The following is a 6,385-nucleotide window of genomic DNA, read 5'->3' as shown; positions in this document are numbered from 1 at the left end:
GTTTTTCATGGGTACCTTCTGCTACCCATCCGGGTTCCAGTACCATCAGCTGGTCCTCGGTAGTGCCATTGGCTCTTGTTCCTTCTGCTGCCCCTCCAGGTTCCAGTACCGTCAGCTGGTTCTCGGCAGTTCCTCAGCCTTCTTGTACCTTCTGCGACATTTCCAAGTTCAAGCTTTTTGAAATGGTTTTTGGTAATCACTCTGGATCTCCCTGACGATGACCCTGAAGACGACGACTCTGAAGACCACCCCGAAGAAGACGACGACCCCAAAGACGATGACCCTGAAGACGATGACCCTGAAGACCACCCTGAAGAAGACGACGACCCCAAAGACGATGACCCTGAAGACGACGACCCTGAAGACCACCCCAAAGAAGACCAAAAAGATGACCCTGAAGAAGATGACAAAGAGGACAAAGAACATGAAGACAACCACCAAGATACAGAACAACAAGAGACAGAACAAGAGACAGAAGACCAAGAAGCAGAACAAAAAGCAGAAGAACAAAAAGCAGAAGAACATTAAGCATAAGACTAAAAATCAGAGCAAAAGATATTATCTAAATCATAAGTAGAAGATGACTAAGCAGTGTATGGGGGTGAGTCCGTTCCTCCTCGTGATACCCCTGGAAAATGCCTGCTGCTGCAGGCCAAACTGAACGCGGACAAATCCTGTTGTAAATCTTTTGTGACAGGCAGAACGGAAGGTGTAATCTTTTCTAGATAACAACTACAGGAATGCCTGTCACAAATAAGAATACGATGAAGAAGAAGAATAGGAAGAAAATGAAGAAGTAGAATATGAAGAATAATAGTTGAATAAGAAGAATATGAAGAATGTAAAAAAAAGAATAATAGGAAGAAGGTGAAGAAGAAGAAGAAGATGAATAAGGTGAAGAAGAAGTTGATGAAAAAGATGCTGCTCCTGCTGAGGATCATGAAGGAGAAAGTGTGGGAGAAGTAAAAAAGAAGGTGAAGAGCATGGAAGTAGTGAAACATACTGTACATATCTGAAAAAATATAAAAAAGGTTAACATAGTCAATATCTTTGTAACTCCGAACGTCTTAAAAAAAAATTAATTCCTGCTATTCCATTTGATTGGGCTAAACCTCTATGGCTTTAATGTCTCCTACACCTCCCCCAATACATTCTACATTATTATTAGTTGTTTTCCTTCATGTAGAATTAACCTACAAGGAAAGAAAGGGTTTATTTTAATTCCGATATTTCTGTCCCATTGACTTGTATTGGTTTCCGGTATCGGAATCTGCGATATCCGATACTTTTTGGGTATCGGTCCGATCCAATCCGGTCCGATATTTCCCGATATCGGAAGGTATCGCTCAACACTAGCTGTCACCTTTCCAGCCATTTCTGGGTAACCCATTGTTTTTGAAAGGTAAACCGCCAAAAATTTATAAAACTATGGCACAACAAAAATGCATTCTTGGGTTGGATCTATTAGACCATAGTTTCTCTATGATCACTTTTGACGAGGCAGTATTTGAAGGATACCGTTCTTATTCCTGCAAGCACGCTGTCTGGTTCTTACGTTTATAGTTAGCAGACGGAGTGAGGGTTTGGGCGATAAATTGGATATCCTTCTCAGAAAGGGCAGGGCTCACTTGGTGTCAACTAGTACCATGTACTCCACTCTGTGGAAGGAATGGTCTTGGGAGGCCAAAACCTCGGGTCCGGCGAAATGGGTACGGGACATGGAAGATCTGGAGGTGGGAGATATATTAGAATCTACTGAAACACAAGGGAAAGTTATTCCATATAAATAGTTATACAGATATGGCCATATTATTGCTACATAGGGCTTATATTACCCCGTACATCCAATCTAGAATGTCTCCCACAAATTCATATCAATGTGTAAAATGTGGTTTACATAATACTGACATTTTCCATCATATGTGGGGTTGTCCAAAAATTCAAAAGTTATGGCGTGATATCCACTCTGAGTTGCAACAATTGAGTGGTTTTGAGTTCCCTCTTACCCCACAATGGGCTATTTTTAATATCCTAGATGAGACCCAAAGCACACCAAAGCCATGTTAATGATTTGGGCCTCAGCAGTAAGGAAAAGTATATTACATCAATGGTAACACTCAAATGTTCCGTCAAAATCGTTAATATTGACAAAAATTCATTTTCTGTTTAAATTGGACTGGTTGGAAACCTTGACCAACAAAGAAAAATTAACGGAGAAGTTCTTCACCAGATGGTCTTTTTTGTTCCATCCTTGGATACAGAATCTAGGAACAGACTTAAGAAGCAATCTGAGAGCACCAGATGGTACTTGCTACAAAGCATCAGTGGACACGCACCAATTTAAGGAATCCTTTCAAATGATGACGATTGTAGGAAGGGGAGTTGGGAAAGGAAAAGGTGGGATTTTGGCTTAATGTCATAAATATACTGTAACTGTCTGTACCTTTTCCTTGGTGTTAAAATTGTTAAATTAATAAAAATAGTTAAAAAAAAGAAGGGACTGGATGTCTTGAAATGCATAATATTACAGCTTATATACACTAGTTTTCTTGATATTGCGTTGATCCAGGGAGCTAGTCTGATTGCCGTAAGTGGAGTAGGGAAGGAATTTTTTTCTCCAATTTGAAGCCTTTTTCTGGATCAATATGTAAGGCCAAGTTAGGATAGGATATGGGTTGAACTAGATGGACTTAAAGTCTTCCTTCAACCTTAATAACTATGCTACTATGTTAATATATGCACCTTTTTTGCAACCTCACCAAACAATTGCAGGGCTTTCTACACCGCATGGTTATCCTACATGGCTGTAGAGGTGCCCTGCAGAAAAATACACACCCTACTGTCTATTAGATTGTGAAAAATTAATTCAGAGCAATATTCAAGATATACATCTGACTACGTCAGAAAATAGCTATCTTTAATCAACTAACGAGACAGAAAAACTGCCATAAATATATGAAAGATTAAAAAAATTGGTGTCATAAAATTTGTCATAAATATATATGCAAAAAGTAGTTTATTCAAACATAGACATAAAATATGAATAGCAATATAGTCATTACAATACGCAGATACAAAAAGTATTATATAGGTAGAGTTAAATACGAAGTGCACAAGACAAAAAATAGAGAGTCTGGAAAACACCAATAAATTATAAAATATATAACCGGTAGGGTCAAGTTCTTAAGGCAACTCAACCATATTATATAATGTGCATATGCCTTTAAGAGGCAAACAGTATAGCAAAGAGTTCAAGACTGATCCATACCCATGTGGGTCACTATGGTGTCACAGACTGCCAGCCCCTATGCGCGTTTTGCCCTCAAAGAAGCCTATGCGAAACGCACGTAGGGGCTAGTAGTCTTCCAAGTAAAGGAATTGAGAGACCAGACTCTGGTGACCAGGCCCAGAGACAAAAGACCAGAGCTGGGAGTCTCAACCAAGTGAGCAGCACCAGGGCTGAAAGTTAGTTCACCCGGTTGTACATGTGAGCTGTAGCCTCCAATGAAGACGTATGATACAAAAACAAGGGACTGGGGCCGTGGTTCAGGGGTGTCTGCTGTATAGGATGCTGATAAGTGATTCTTCCAGAAGGAGAGACTGCTATGTGAGACGTTGTGAGGCAGCTGATGAGAAGCAATCAGTCTGGACTCTATAAAGACTGTTTGTTGCCAGCGTGTTTGTGAGGGTGTTAACCCCTTCGTCTTGAGAACCTGAGGTTCAGGTAGCCCGGCAGGGACATTGAGGATCTGAGCATGCCAGATCCCTCCTCTAATCCCCCTTGGACTGCATCCAAATGGGTACAAGAGCACAGTCGGCGATCGAGCGTAGTGCATCAGGTGGTGGGTGATCGCCTTCGTCAGGTGGCACATACGGAAACGTGACCCACTCAAACAGAGCTGTTTTCTCTGGAGGACAGAGTGTTGGTGAGAGCCAAAAGACGGTCAGGGAAGCTGAGTGACTGGTGGGAGGTGACTCCACACCTGGAAAAAAGACAGGTGAACCCTGAGATACCAGTCTATGAGGTCGAGCTGGTGTGGACAGGGGAGGCCAACCCGTAATCTTCACCATAACATGCTACAATGGTGCTGGTTTGAAGATTCGGCTCCCATTCCTATGGGAGCCAGAGACCGCGTCCCAAGGGATGTGTACTCCTAGTGCTCTTGAATTTGATGGTGTGCCTTCTCCGGCACTTGCTTGCTTGCCCCCTGTGATCAATCTGTCCCTGTGTGGAGAGAGAGTTAAGAATGTGGTATGTCCTGCTGAAGAGGGAGAGTCAAGTCAGTTACTTGACCAGGGAGCTGTGTCACAGGGCACCACATCTCAGGAGGAAGTAACCTCATTTGTCCCTTCAGATGATACCATGAAAGAGGCTCCAGCTCCCTCTGGGACTGAGCCTGTTGAAGTAGGTCTCAGGAGAACTACCCGATCTACTGTGGGAATACCACCTCAGCACTATGCTCAGGACGATTTTTAGTGGGGAGGTATGTCGGGGACGCTAACTTCTAGCTGGGTGGCATGTAAGAGGGTGAACTTTGATAACATCAGGAGAGCATTAGGACCCTGCTGTTTCTGCACGTCTCAGCTGAGAGTAAAAGCCAGGGAAACAGTGTGTGCTGGGGGTGGGACTGTTAGGGACGGTGGAAAGCACTAAATATAAATAATAGGAAGTGCGTTCGCTGCCTGGGGTCCACCGTGCAGTAGGTTTAACAACTGCTGCTGAGTAATGGCGGACTCGCTATATGGCGATATACTGCGCTCGGGTTAAACGTCACCCGTGGTGCGCAGAGCGGACTCTGTTGAACTCACAGAGGCCCTAAAGCATAAACGCCGAGCCTGTTAGCTTCACAGGTCTCAGCTGGCGTGCACACACGGTATATGGTCACAGGACACGGCCCAAGACAGAGGTTGGTGTCCGTCTTGAGCTACCGTGCAAGCGGCGTCGCAACCGCGGACGCCGCTAAGTGCTGCTAACTGTAGTGCGGCAGTAACTACTGCCACTATACGATAGTGCCATGAGGCGTGAAACCATCAGACGCTAGTGCAGAGGTGCAGTATGCACTGTAGCCTATAGCCTGACACTGACTGGCGCTATCTCTCTAGTTCCCTAACCACATGCGTAATATCAGAGGGAAGGGGTTTCAAATGAGTCAGTCACCAGAATCATACATCCGTCACCATTCACACATAGCAAGTATAGTCTATACTAGCGCATGGGCGAGCGGCCATGCAGGCCTTTTATAGCCATGCGCTTCCGGGACCTTCCAGACCTCTGAGATGGGCCAATCAGATCAGGACTAGGACCTGAGCACATGACCCTCGATCTCCACTGGGAGATTGTCTCGTGGGCATGCCCAGTAGCGCGGCGAGAGGACTTAGCCTCTGGAGTGGTTTCCTGCAAAGCAGGTTGCACTAACATTGCTGGTCCAGAGGTGGCAGCAACATCCAGACCCAGAGAGCTGATCTGATCAGGGCGCCTGGATCGCCAAGATTGCTTTGCAGGTCCCTGAGCGGTCGGAAAGGAATGGGAGACTGCTGGATGTATGGCTCTGGATTCCTGCTGTGCAGCTGCAGGAATCCGACGCCTAACAGGGACCTTGTGTCTGCTGTATAGGACGCTGAGAAGTGATGCTTCAAGAAGGAGAAACTGCCATGTGAGATGCTGTGTGTGAGGCAGCTGATGAGATGCAATCAGTCTGGACTGTTTGCTGCCAGCGTGTTTTTGAGGGTGTTAACCCCTTCCTCTTGGGAACCTGTGGTTCTGATGTGGAACAATTACAGTTCATTCAAGAGAGCTGTGTGACTTTGGAGCGCTCTTAGGAGAATTGGTGAGTGAAGGCTGGAGGAGAGACGGTATCCTGTACCATTCGTATTGAGAGGGATCCCAACAAGCCCCATAGGTGCTATCCCGGACCATATCCTGAGGCTGCAGAACTGTAAATCCCCGATGTGTGGGTTCGGCATTGGCCGACAAGACGCTGAACCTTGTTTTCCTGTGGTTGTTTTGGCACCGAAGATTTTGGGACTGGCTGCAATCAATGCAAATTATATGCCTGAGTAGAGACTCACCTCAGGTTAACGGTACCAGGTATCCCCAGATTAAGTGTTTAAGAACATCTGTTATATTTATATGTATTGTTATTGTGGGTTTTGAACGGTTTATACTCCGTGTGACATCCCAGGGAGTCCCATAATACCACCTCATCCAATTTACACCTGGTTTCTTAGTACCTGGTTTGACCTTTTGGACAGGTAAATTTATTGTAAACCTCAGTGTAACACACTCAAAGTGGGAACTTTGGGATTGGCACATTGATTTCAGCTCTGGATGAGTGTGTGTAATTGAAAGGGAATTTCACTCTGTTTCCTTCGATACTAAGCCTCA

This window comes from Dendrobates tinctorius, unplaced genomic scaffold, assembly GCF_039654945.1.
Source record: "Dendrobates tinctorius isolate UK_male_01 unplaced genomic scaffold, ASM3965494v1 ptg000028l, whole genome shotgun sequence".
In the NCBI taxonomy this organism is placed as follows: Eukaryota; Metazoa; Chordata; class Amphibia; order Anura; family Dendrobatidae; genus Dendrobates; species Dendrobates tinctorius.
The sequence above is the reverse complement of the archived record's forward strand: the minus strand, read 5'-3'. Positions refer to the sequence as shown.